Raw genomic sequence first — 13,945 nt, 5'->3', positions numbered from 1 at the left:
GCAAATTTATTTTTAATGTCTATGTCTTGAATCTAAACATGCTATGAACTAGTTGTTATTTACAAATTGAACTGAAAGAATTATTTATATCAAATTTATGATAAAGTTTTTACATGTATTCAACCATATGCTTTGAAACTTTGTTTTATATCTCATATTGCGTTATTGATTAAAATAAAAATTAACATTATTGCTAATTGCAATTCATCTAAGTTAAGATTTGATTAAATCATTTAATGATGCGAAAATTGAATTTGCCAATTTAAAATATTATCAATAATATTAGCAATAAAATCTTTTAATGTGAAGTGCGGAGTTCCATAGAAAGAAACTATGTATGTGCATTGAACTTCCTTCGTACAAACAAAGCTTTTGTTCAATGAAATGTAGTTTTGTACATAACCTTCTGTGCATTCTGCATAACTTTTACTCAATTGACTACTGATAACTATTAACAATAATACTAGCAATAGAAGTGTTTTGTACAAAGTTTGTGTGATCAAAGCTATACAAAAGTGTCTTTTTTGTTCTAAAATTACCAAATGACCTACATTTTACTGAATCGAGTGCTAATATGCATCATTCTTAACTAAAATATCAGTTATAATATTACCAGTTAGTGCAAAATATGGAAATCCACGCAAAGAACATTTCCACAAAATCTTAAACAAACATATATTCAAAATATTTGAAAGTAAGCATTATTTACACTTAACAAAATTAACAATAACTTCACTTACTTCTCCTAATATAGTGTGTTTGGAGGAAGTTGTGCAAACATTGTTGGGCGGAGCAACCAATGCGGAACAAGCATGGGCTAAGGCAATTTCGTACCTCCGCGCAATGTAAACCTCGACACAATGAAAAGTGAATGACACGAAGCACTTACGTGTTAATCAACAAAGTAACCAATAAAATCTCCTTGCCAAGGTGTAGCACCTATATAAATTCTATTTTTCAAATGCAAAACTAAATTTAACTTCCTAAAAAAAAACCACCTTGATGCTAAAATAGAATTGTACATTATGTTAGCAATACAACAACAAACTGCCACATGGATGCTTCTCCTTTTTGGTGTTATTTTCCAGGTTCATTTTACATGCAAGATTCCAAAGCTAGCTTCTGCTATGCGGAGGAAGTTGTGCAAAAGTGGCTATGCAAAGGAAGTATGTGCGTAGAACGAGAAGAATCAACTAACGTGTGTAAACTCGAATGTCAATGACTAATGAAAGAGCATTATCAAGTGTGGTTGTCATTGTTATTATGATAGTGTGAAGTGTGACGAAATGCGGACCCGACTTAATTAGCTGCAGAGACAGGGGGATATGCATTTTTTATCGCTAAATTATTAGCAACAATATCGTGTAAGTCCAACAGTTGCCTTGGTCTTATTGTGAGCAACAAAGATGCATTGTTTAATACTAAAATATTAATAATAAAAAAATTTAGTGCAAAGTGCGGTGTTCCCCACAATAGTCTTGTTAGAAGCATATTCAGAGATACAAACATAAGCATAAAGGTATAAGGTGTGTGGATGAAGCTTTGCAAACATCGTTATGCGAAGCAAATAAAGCGTAACATGCATAGTGACCAATAAATGTGGCGAAATATACATTCACAACCACATCCACATTTAATATTAATGTGTTTTTGTCTATAATCACCTAAATAACAATATTTATAACTAAAACGTAAGCAATAATATTAGAAGTTAGTATAAAGTGCATATATCCACTCGCACAAAAGCATGAAGAAACAAATATTCGAAATATTTACTTTTAAAATATTAACAATAGCTTCATATACGTCAACGGTTTACTAAAATAACTACTTGCTTTGTTATAGTCTACCCATGCGCTGAGGAAGAAATATGGACGAAATGCAAACCCCACTTAATTAGCTCTAGAGACAAACATATATGCATTATTTATCATACATTGAAAGCTTCCTATACACAATACCGCACATATGCCTATTTATTTACAATTGAAATATTATCAATAATTGTGCAGAACTATATATATATTTATTTATTTATTATTTATTTTTTTTGAATTTGTCTACTCCTATATTGATACAAAAATAAAATTACAGAGAGGTAGTGGCCTTGAGAAGTCTAGCCCAGAGATGCAGCATGCTCACAATACATCGCTTGAATACTGACCAAAAGACTTGCTGAAGACTGACTAGAAGAGCTTCCATGAAACAGAAAACACAAGTAACGAAACTGAAGACTGACCAGAGGTATATCTAGACCAAAACAGGTTGACTGGGCCCGTATAAGTAAACAGTAAAGCGTTTCCCATTCAAAACTGGAGTCTGACCCAAATAACAGCTTAATCCGAAACTGAGACCCAAAGACACAGTCAGGAGAGTGCCGCCCACGCAGGGGAAACCGACAATTTAACATTGGAAAAAAGGTCTGAGCCTGAGAACTGTAAATCATATAATGACTATAAACCAGGAGGGAATTGAGCATCTTCGAACAACAGAGAAACAAAAACCAATGAACGCAGACCTGATTAAGCTTCATGAGAGGTGGAAGGCGACTCTTCAACAATGCGACACCCATATTTGTAGGGGTCTTCATCCTCAGAGGGATGGCCCTCTTTGCCTGAAGAACCGCCATCAGTAGGGACGCTCGGACCGGCTTGAATGTTCATGTCCTGGGTTGCAGAGCCACCAGGATCCTTACTCTGCGTATTGTCAATCTGAGAAGTACCATGCTTGTCTTCCGCCCTCGTCTCCAGAGACACCCCTGGTGTAACAGCAACCGAACCAGAAGTATCCTCGCGAAGCTCAATGGTGACTGAAGCTATGAAGGAGGAATTACTGAGAGTGTAGGGGAACTAAAAACGAGCGGTGTGAGATTGGGAATTCTCAGAGCGCGCTGCTGTATTATGCTACCCTCGACCCCGTCCACGACCACTCCTAGTAGCGGGATAACTGTCATAGCAGAAGTCTGAGGCTTCAGACGAGGAGTCTGTGGTAGAGGAGGAGGGCTGGCGGGTGACGTGGCCGCGGGAACTTCCTCTCCTGCAGCTCATTCTCGGGCACAATCTAGGCATGTTGAAATGAGCAAGAAGGGCTGAACAGGCAACAGAATTGTAAAGGGGGACGGAAAGGGGCCTAATTTGAGCTTGCATAGGAGCACTGGGAGAGACTGAGGAAGAGCGTCCACTGAAATTGCAGAAAGTGCTTTGTGAATCATAAAATCCCAGTGGAGAATTAGCACAACGTTCCAGAGCACGACAAATCCCTGGGCTGGCTCGAGAGCGAGGCTCTGCGACAGCACTGGAACGACATGAGCGCAGGGGAGGAGCAAGAATGAAATTTAGGAGGGGCACCATAACATATGAAATTGCAGGCAGGAGACGGGGGACGAGCTGCATTAATGCATCACTAATGTTGTTGGTTGAAGACTTTAAAGCTGGCTTCATGCGAGGCTGCATGGCAGTGGTATTAAGCCACGCGCCAACCCACCAAGCCTCCCTCGTACATTTTGACATGTTACACACTCGCATCCAGGAACAGAACTATTTATATTATTGGAAAATGAATACTTCATTACTTAGAAAAGACTATGCAACAAAAATCATTTGTTTTTATTTTATTTTATTATTGGAAAACAAATACATCATTACTGAGAAAACAACTAATAACTTTTGTGCTAGAAATTCAGCCTGTTGCGTGGAAGTGAGAAACTTTGCCTATTGTGTGGGACTTAGCTCATTGTGAGGAGCTATTTATTTTATTTTATTATTGAAAAATGAATACATCATTATCTTTATTATTGGAAAACAAATACATGATTATCGAGAAAACAACTAATTATTTTTGTGCAAGAAACTTAGCCTAATGTGTGGAAGAGAAAAACTTAGCCCATAATGCAGAACTTAGCTCATTTTATGGATCTTATAGCCTATTGTGCGGAACTTAGCTCATTGTGTGAAGCTTATAACCTATTGTGTGGAACTTCATTCATTGTGCATAACTTATAACCTATTGTGCGAAACTTGGTTCATTATTGTGTGGAACTTAGCTCATCGTGTGAAGCTTATAGGCTATTGTGGGGAACTTAGCTCATTGTGATGAGCTTATAGGCTATTGTGCGGAACTTAGCTCATTGTACGAACATTATAGCCTATAGTGCAGAACTTAGTTCATTGTGCGAAGCTATTCATTTTATTTTATTATTGGAAAACGAATATGTGATTACCTTTATTATTGGAAAACGAATACATCATTACTGAGAAAACAACTAATAACTTTTGTGCAAGAAACTTGGCTTACTATGTGGAATTTATGTAACAAACTTCAGTTAAAAGTTCACGTAATAAAGTTAATAAAAGACTAATGTCATGGGACACGTATTCCAAGTAGAATGTTGGGCAAAGTATCCTAGTGGGCATCACTTATTGTTTATTATGGCTAAAGGGAAATTGGCATAGGCATTTGAAAAGGCAAAAAGGCGTTCTTGGTATTTTATTTATGAAAATAAAGGAAATAGGAGAAAGGGGAGGTGAAAGGTAATAGGTTGCATGTGAGGAGGAAGTTGAAGGAAATAGAGGAAAAATGAAGAAATTAGAGGCATCAATAATAAAAAAAGACATTAGAGCATTAGTTTGGGGCCTTTTCTCAGTTTTGTTTTGAAGTTAGTCTCAGAGAGGAGAAGAATACCAAAAGGAGAAGGAAAGCAAGCAAGCAAAGGAAAGCAAGGATTGAGCAAGGAAAGATTGGATAAAGCAACTTTAGTGGGAATAGTTGCAGGTAACAGGTTGCATGTATGATTTCCTAACTAGTTTTGGCATGCATGGTAAGTGCATGTGTGTATTTGGTTCATTTGTTATCATTGGCGTGGGTTTTATCAGGTTTTGACAATGGTTTTATCCTTGCCTTGCCATTTCCGGATAGCCATGGTGTGATGGGATTCTTTATGGGTTGAGCTTTGGATTGCCAAAAGGTTTTGGATCTGGGTGAGGTGGTCTCAGGAAAATCCCAAGGGTTGGGGGTGGAGATGGTCTTCTTTGGGAAGCCCTCAATAGGTAGGTGGAGACAGGAAAATTGCTCAAGGGATGGTGAGGGAATTCTGAGGCATCCAAGCTTGGTTTGGTTTTGTGATCTCAAAGTTGGTTTAGGTGAGATCACAGTATGGCGAGGGTGGAGGTGGTTTAACCTCTAGATTCCCTTGATTGTTATGGATTGGTTTATCCCATGAGATCCCACATTCATGCTTGGAATTTGACATGGGGGTGATTGGCTGAAAGAAATATTTGGTTCAACCCAGTCTATGGCTAGGCGGTACGTGGAAGTCCCTGACTTGGTTGGATTTTGAATATGGTTAATAAGTGCTAAGTTTCTATTGTCTTTGATAAGTAAATGTACTTGCTATTATGTGTCTTTAATGGTTGTTCTAATGTCATTATCTATCTGGTTATATGATGGTTATAAGCATGCTTATATGACAGACCTAAGTATGGCTCTTATCACATTTTAATTAATGAATGTCTGGTTAATGAATGCATGAACTAATTGGTGTTATGACAACTATTGTGAGAATGCATTGGTCCTTCTTATTAAACCTCAGATAAGTTTCAGATCCTTGTGTTCATATATGCATTTATGACCTGCATGTTGCATGTTTACCAACTGTTTTATGGAATGCATGTCCTGGTTGGGAGGGTTCAGGTCAAGTACTTGTTCAAGTTTTGGTTTAGAAGCTTTGTTTCTATATTATTTATCATTTCTGGAAGATTCATTGAATTATGGGCAAAGGCCTGAGTCCTAGCCCTGAAATAGTGGCTCAGAATTCAGGGTCGCTAACACAGATCTAAATGGAGAAGTTCATAATCGTCGGGAATCAGGCTTGTGGGAGCAACTGTAGGCTTACAGTCTCTTGGAGGCCTTGTCAATGGAGCGACTGAGACTATAGGTTAGTGAAAAAGAGATTTAGCTTAGGGGTTGGACACCTGGAGGGGTTGGGTAGCTCCTGAAGGTCCTGAGCACCCGGGGGAAGTTAGTAAGGTCATAAGTTGTCGCCTCCATTTCCTTAAGGTCGTATAGGAGGTTGAGCCTTATAATAGTGACCCTCATCTCATGTTTACCCAGGGAAAACTAGTGAAAGTGGGTAAATGTGGGAGGAGGTGGTTACAGGGTGGTATCAGAGCATGGTTCAACACTTGGACTAGATGGGAAAAATGTGATTGTTATGCATACATGTTAGTCATGTACATGCGTGATAGTGGTTATGGTTGTCATGTATATAGTCAATGCCATAGTTTATGTTATCATGCATGATGTTGATGTGTTGGCTAAGATGGAGCAGGATATGCAAATCATCAGAGCGAGGTTACAACACTAGACCTTGGGGTAAGAGCATATCATCATACAAGTTTATATGTTGGGAATGCAAGTATGTTGGTTAATGGTTGTTATATGCATTATGGTTATGTACATGACTATCATTCTATTGTTGTTGTGGTTACATGCATGATATGTGTTAGTTGATCAGTGTGGTCATATGCACATGCGTCAAAGAATGACGAAAGGTAGCAACTTGTTGTTATATGCATTGCAGTCACATGCATGGGAGTCATGTTATTGTTATTATGGTCATATGTATGAGGATCATTGTCATGAATGTGCTTGTATGATAGTTAGTTCTTTATATTATCATGTATCATGCTTATCTGGACTAACTTGTGCAAATGTGAAAGCCTCCCCTGAGATACATTGAGGTATGAGTTTGATTATGTTGTCTATTTCGTTTAGCTAACATGGTATGTTTACAATTTGTCTGAATGTTTAAGCAACTGTATGATATGAGTATGTGTCTATAAGATTGCATGAAGTAATGATCTTGTTTTAAGACAGTTATACTAACATAACATGTGTTGAGAGAATTGATATGCACTTGAGTGCGAGTGGGTGTCAGTTATAGTATTATGAATAATGACTGTGAGTTGATTGTTGATTATGACATGGATGTTAGTCATGGTAAAGGTTGGTTTCAATTAATAGATACGATGTCTTGATCTTTGGAACGTGTGACTGGCATGTGTGGACAGACAAGGCAACATACTTGGTATTAACATGACAAGGTAACAATTGATTCGTTTATATAGCTAACAACTGGGTGATGTGATAGCAACTGATAAGACTCAATTACAACAAGGTAAAATCTAAAAGAAAGGAATTGGGTGAGAATTCCTTTGGCTATGTTTGGAAACCGCAATTCCAAACGAATGAGTGCTTTGCATGAATACATGAAGTCTTATTAACCTTGATTTTGTCTGATACTATGTGGATATGTGTTATATTCATGAACATGTATTTGACATATATATTAGCTAGTTTCTAGTTATAGTTGGATCCATCAAGGGAATTGGAGTCCCTTGAGAGATGACATGAATGTGTTCAGTTACAAGGCAACAAGCTTGGCATAGGAAGGTAAGGTAACTGGTATATTGTTATATTTATTTATGCACTAACAATTATGTGTTTATGGCAGTGTGATACAAGGAATAACATGGAAAAGGAGACTTCCATGAAATATCTAAGAAGGATAGGGTTGAGCTTTCTCTTGAAGACATGAAATGGATGAGAATTCCTTTGGCTATGTTTGGAAACCGTGATTCCAAACGAATGAGTGCTTTGCATGAATACATGAAGTCTTATTAACCTCGATTTTGTCTAACACTATGTGGATATGTGTTATATTCATGAACATGTATTTGACATGTATATTAGCTAGTTTCTAGTTATAGTTGGATCCATCAAGGGAATTGGAGTCCCTTGAGAGATGGCATGGATGTGTTTAGTTATAAGGCAACGAGCTTGGCATAGGAAGGTAAGGTAACTGGTATATTGTTATATTTTTTTATGCACTTACAATTATGTGTTTATGGCAGTATGATACAAGGAAATGCATGGAAAATGAGACTTCCATGAAATATCTAAGAAGGATCGAGTTGAGCTTTCTCTTGAAGACTTTAGGAACCCATGGGAATTGAGTCACAGTGTTTGTTGCTAGTTTTTGGCTTTCGGTCTTTTGTGATTTTTTTGTGATTGATTTGTCATTTGTTTATGTCTAGTGCATGGCCATGCTACTTTGTTTGTGGTGTCATATTGTTATTGGTTTCCATGGTTTCCTCCTTATTTGTTTCTTTTTCTTGCCTTTTATGTCTTGAGAGTCTTGGGAATTAGTTTCAGAAGGAGGAAATTTAATGGAGCTCAGGGAGAGTTGTGTGATACCCAACAAGTAATGAAAGACCTGGATGAAGCTCGATACATGAGTAAAGGGAAGTTGAAGGCAAGAATATGCCAGTCAATTGGATTGGTTGGGTCCATTGGAGCAATTAGACAATGGCAGTACAATCATGAGAAAGACGACAAAAAAGGTAAAGCAAATGGATTTGAGGTGTTAGATGCCTTGACTATGTTGGGAACTATTCTCAATGTTGTGCATGGATGAATGAAGTTCTCTTGACCTTGACTTTATGATATCTAGTAATTATGTTGTGATCATGATTATGCTGATGTTTATATATGTATACATGTATATATGTATGTCATTGTTTGATAGGGTCGTCAAGAATCATGATTGTTTTATGTTGATGTTTATATGTATGTATGAATGCCATTATATGACAAGATCGTTAGGGATCGTTCTTATGGAGGAATAATTGCTTATGCAGGTGAATGAGATGAAGAGGTTCCTAGTTTATGAGGAATCAAGTGGAGGAGTATCCTGATAGATCTACGAAGTCAGTATCATGTGGATATGAATTGATATTATGTGATTATACTATGTCTATGTTTGTACTATGATAAGAAATGCTGAGGGATACATCAGCTGAATGAAAGCAGTGCGATTTGCGACATGCTGGACAAGCATGGATAGTGGAAAGACATTAGAAGTGGATAGTGGAAAGACATTAGAAGCTAGGTTGCTTAGTAGAGGCAGCGTGGCCTCCAATTATGTAGTACTATTGTTGTGTATATGTTGTACATGGTGTGTTGCATACATGTGGTACGGTGTGCATCTTGCATATGCGGTGTTGTGTACATATGGTGTTGTGCACATGTTGGATATACAATGTTGTATACATATGGTGCTATGTACATGTGGTGTTGTGTGTATGATTGTACGTGTGGTGTTGTGTACATGGTGTTCATGTGATGTTATGTGCAGGTGGTGCCGTGTACATGTCGTGAATGTGGTGTTGTGTACTCGTTGTGCAAGTGGTGTTGTGTACATTAGGTACTATGTACACATTGTGAAGGTGGTGTTGTGTACATTGGGTGTTGTGTACACATGGTATTGTGTACATGTTGCATTGTGTATATTTGGTACGATGTTATGGGTATTGTGTAGTTGTTGTATCGCGACAGGTGTATTCGTGGTATTGTACGGTGTGTATGTATATGTATTGTATTATGTTGTACACGGGATATAGGTGAATGTGTTGTGTTGTACATCGGGTGTAGGTGTATGTATTGTGTGGCATTGTACACCGGGTATAGGTGTATGTGTTGTGTTGTACACTGGGTGTAGGTATATGTGTTGTGGTACACTGTGTATGTGTATGTTGTCATATAGTGTGATGGGACGGGAGGTTATGGGATTTTCTGGGCCTTGTTTTTGCTAATGAGGGTGACACAATTTAGTCTCAAGATACCCTTGTTGCTATTGAGGGTTGAGGCGATTTAGTCTCTAGATGCCTTTGTTGTTGATATTGAGGGTTGAGGCAGTTTAGTCTTGGGATACCCTTGTTTCTATTGAGGGTTGAGGCAGTTTAGTCTCGGGATACCCTTGTTGCTGATATTGAGGGAGGAGGCAGTTTAGTCTCTGGATTCCCTTGTTGCTTAAAGAGAAGGCACTCATGCTTGCTGGGTTTGGAAACTAATTCAGTGTGTGCACAGAAAGGACAAAGAACAAAGGCAAGAGCAAAAGAATCATTGGAAATATAAGTATCAATATTTTATTTTAGTTTTAACTATGTATGTGATCTATGACTCTGATTTATGATGGTTGCATGTGATCTATGATTTTGATTTATGATGGTTGAGTTTGAGCGAATTGGATGTGATATATTTATACATGATGATTAGATCAAAGAGTTAGTAGTTTGACTTGTTGTGATAGGAAGTAAATAAAATTGCAATGTACCTTATTAACGAGCTACCAATGAGGTATGATTTGAATTTATTTCAATTCCTTTCATTATAATGGAAATTATGTGTTTGGTACAGGCATGGAAATGACCGGTTTGGGTAGTTGAAACTGATTGCAAGAAATTAGTAGAACAACAACAAAAGGAATTGGAACAGGAAGTAGTCTGTTGGTAAAACACTTCAAGAACAGGGCCATTGTGGGACACTGGTACCCAACAGTGTTCATTGATTGCCATGAGAATTCTATTGTCGGTATGATGGTTTTGAGGTAGGGACATGCCATGGTTTTTGGACCTTCCGTGCAAAGAAACCTTGCCAAGGGATGGATCACCTGGGAAAGGGGATGCAAGAGAACTTGGAAGGTGAGTGATTGCACGAAAGGGGGTGACTGATTGCCTAAGGGACAATGTAATAGAGAAGGGAAGCCTAGGGAATGTATTTGTTTTGGTCATTAACATTGCCAGATGGAATCAGATGCACGTTGGGAGTGTGCCCTGGAACAATGAGTCGATAATTGTTCACTGAGGGAACATGTAGCACAAGGATGGTAGCACTAGACATTGGAAGTGAGTTTGACTTTGGTAGTGGATTATGGACTTCCTGGGGAGGAGGTGAATCATGGTACTACTTTGAGGGGGGGAGGTGTGAACCTATGAACTCCCTTATTGCTGATGCGGGCATCATATCCTTTTATTTGCTGGTTAAGCAAATGTGCATATTTGTATATTATTGTAAATACTACATCGAGCTGGATTTATAAAGCTCCATGAATAATATGGTTATTTGTTGGTTGAAGCAAACATGCATAAGTATATGTGGTTGTTATTGTAAATATCGTAATGACATGAGTTATAAAGCTACAATAAATGACATGTTGTCATGTTTCAACAATGGTCATTATAAATACTGCATTGAGCTAAGTTATAAAGCTCCATGGGCAGTATGTTTTGGTTTTCAGTGGTCTTACTAGTCATAGGTGTCATAGAACACTGAGGACGGTGTTCCCCCAAGGGGAAGGGTTCTGTAACAAATCTAGGTTAAAAATTCATGTAATGAAGTTAATAAAGGACCAAGGTCATGGGATAGATATTCCAAGCTGAATGTTGGGCAAAGTATCCTAGTGGGCATCACTTGTTGCTTATTATGGCTAAAGGGAAATTGACAGAGGCATTTGAAAAGACAAAAAGACATCATTGGTATTTTATTTATGAAAATAAAGGAAAATAGGAGGAAAGGGAGGTGAAAGGTCACAGGTTGCATGCGATAAGGAAATAGAGGAAAAATTAAGAAATTAGAAGCATCAATAATAAAAAAGACATTAGAGCACCAATTTGGGGCCTTTAGTCAGTTTTGTTTTGAAATTAGTCTCAAAAAGGAGAAGAGCACCAAGAGGAGAAGGAAAGAGAGTAAGAAAAGGAAGGACAAGGCAAGCAAAGGAAGGATAAGGAAAGTAAAGGAAGGACAAGGAAAACAAAGGAAAGGTTGGGTCAATCAACTTCAATAGGAATACTTGCAGGTAATAGGTTGCATGCATGATTCCCTAGTTGGTTTTGACATGCATGGTAAGTGCATGTGTGTATTTGGTTCATTTGCTACCATTGGCATGGGTTTTGTTGGGTTTCAATAGTTGTTTTAGCCTTGCCTTGCCATTTATGGATAGCCATGTTGTGATGGGATTCTTTCTTCGTTGAGATTTGGATTGCTGGAAGGTTTTGGATCTCGGTGAGGTAGTCTCAGGAAAATCCCAAGGTTTGGGGGTGGATATGGTCTTCTTCGGGAAGCCCTCAACAGGTGGGTAGAGACAGGAAAATCCATCAAGCGATGGTGAAGGAATTCCGAGGCATCCAAGCTCGGTTTGGTTTTGTGATCTCGGAGTCGGTTTAGGTGAGATCACGGTATCGTGAGGGTGGAGGTGGTTTAAGCTCTGGATTACCTTGGTTGTTTATGGATTGGTTTATCCCATGAGATCCCACATTCATGCTTGTAATATGGCACGGGGGTGATTGACTGAAAGAAAGATTTGGTTCAGCCCAATATATGGTCGGGTGGTACGTGGAAGTCCCTGACTTGGTTGGATTTTTCATATGGTTAATAAGAGCTAAGTTTCTCTTCTCTTTGATAAGTAAATGTACTTATTATTATGTGGCTTTAATGGTTGTTCTATCATTGTTATCTATCTGGTTATATGATGGTTATAAGCACGATTATTTGACATATCTAAGTATGGTTCTTATCACATTTTAATTTATGAATGTCTGGTTAATAAATGCATGACCTAATTACTGTTATGACAAATATTGTGAGAATGCATTGGTCCTTCTTGTTAAACCTCAGATAAGTTTCAGATCCCTGTGTTCAGATATGCATTCATGACCTGTAGGTTGCATGTTTACCAAGTGTTTGACGAAATGTTTGTCTTGGTTGGGAGGGGTCAGGTCAAGTCCTTGTTCAAGTTTTGGTTTAAAAGCTTTGTTTCTATGTTATTTATTATTTCGGGAAGTTTCATTAAATTCTGGGCAGAGACCAAAGTCCTAGCCTTGAAATAGTGGCTTAGAATTTGGGGTCGCAAGCACAGATCTGACTGGAAAAGTCCACAATCGTTGAGAAGCAGGCTTGTGGGAGCGACTATAGACTTACAGTTGGTTGAAGGCCTTGTTAAGGGAGTGACTGAGGCTCTAGGTCAATGAAAAAGATAGTTAGCTCAGGGGGTTGGACACCTAGAGGGGTTGGGTAGCTCCTGGAGGTCCTATAACACCTAAGGGAAGTCAGTAAGGTCTTAAGTTGTCGACTCCATTTCCTTAAGGTCATATAGGAGGTTGAGTCTTATCATAGTGACCCTTAGCTCATGTTTACCCTGGGCAAACCAGTGAAAGTGGGTAAATGTGGGAAAAGGCTTTTATAACTTAGCTCAGTGTGTGGAGCTTATAGCCTATTGTGCGGAACTTAGCTCATTGTGGAGAGCTTATAGCCTATTGTGCGGAGCTTAGCTCATTTTATGGGACTATTTAATTTATTTTATTATTGGAAAATGAATACGTCATTACCGGTAAAACACTATGTAAAAAAAAATCAATTAAAATGCTGTAGAGACAAGGACTATGCTGCATAACAACTATTACACTTGCTTTTATAGTTTTCAAACTTTTGTCATCCATGTCTTATGTTTTATATTTTTAATCTTTCCAGTAATTTTTTAATTAACCCTTTTTTAAAGTTCCAATTCCCTTTCCGTCTTTTAAAAATCTTAGATCTTATCAATTCTCTTATTTTATTTTATTTTTTTTAAGAATGAATGAATGGAGTTTTAACGTCATTGAGACTAAAAATAGTCTATGTGACCACCAACCTCCCTGCTTTTCTCCTTTTGCAATTCAATCATTTTCTTACACAAAATAATGATGAGATGACCCAACCTTCTAACAATCCCCTCATTGAAAAGACAATGCCAAGGGATCGATGTTAACATATCGTCGTAATTGTCTCTGATGTCTATGAAAGCATCACATTCCAAAATGAAATGTTTTTCAAATGCCACTGCCCCAAAAGTGCAAAAAGTACACACTCATTCTTCCCAAGCTTCTTTAGGTCTTTTCCATAGACCTGTTTCGCACCAAAGTTGATGCGAGTTAGTTCTTAATTGAGCAATAATAATCTTTGCTCTCTATGGAATGCTAGCTCCAATGTACTCTTTTTGTTGGAGATCACAATTGATGTTGAATTCCTGAACATAGTATTTGTTCTTTCTACCCAACTCTTTTCCCCATATACG

This window comes from Pinus tabuliformis, chromosome J (genome assembly GCF_031772625.1).
Source record: "Pinus tabuliformis cultivar Carrire ecotype Pingquan chromosome J, CPIR1, whole genome shotgun sequence".
Taxonomy (NCBI): Eukaryota; Viridiplantae; Streptophyta; class Pinopsida; order Pinales; family Pinaceae; genus Pinus; species Pinus tabuliformis.
The sequence above is the reverse complement of the archived record's forward strand: the minus strand, read 5'-3'. Positions refer to the sequence as shown.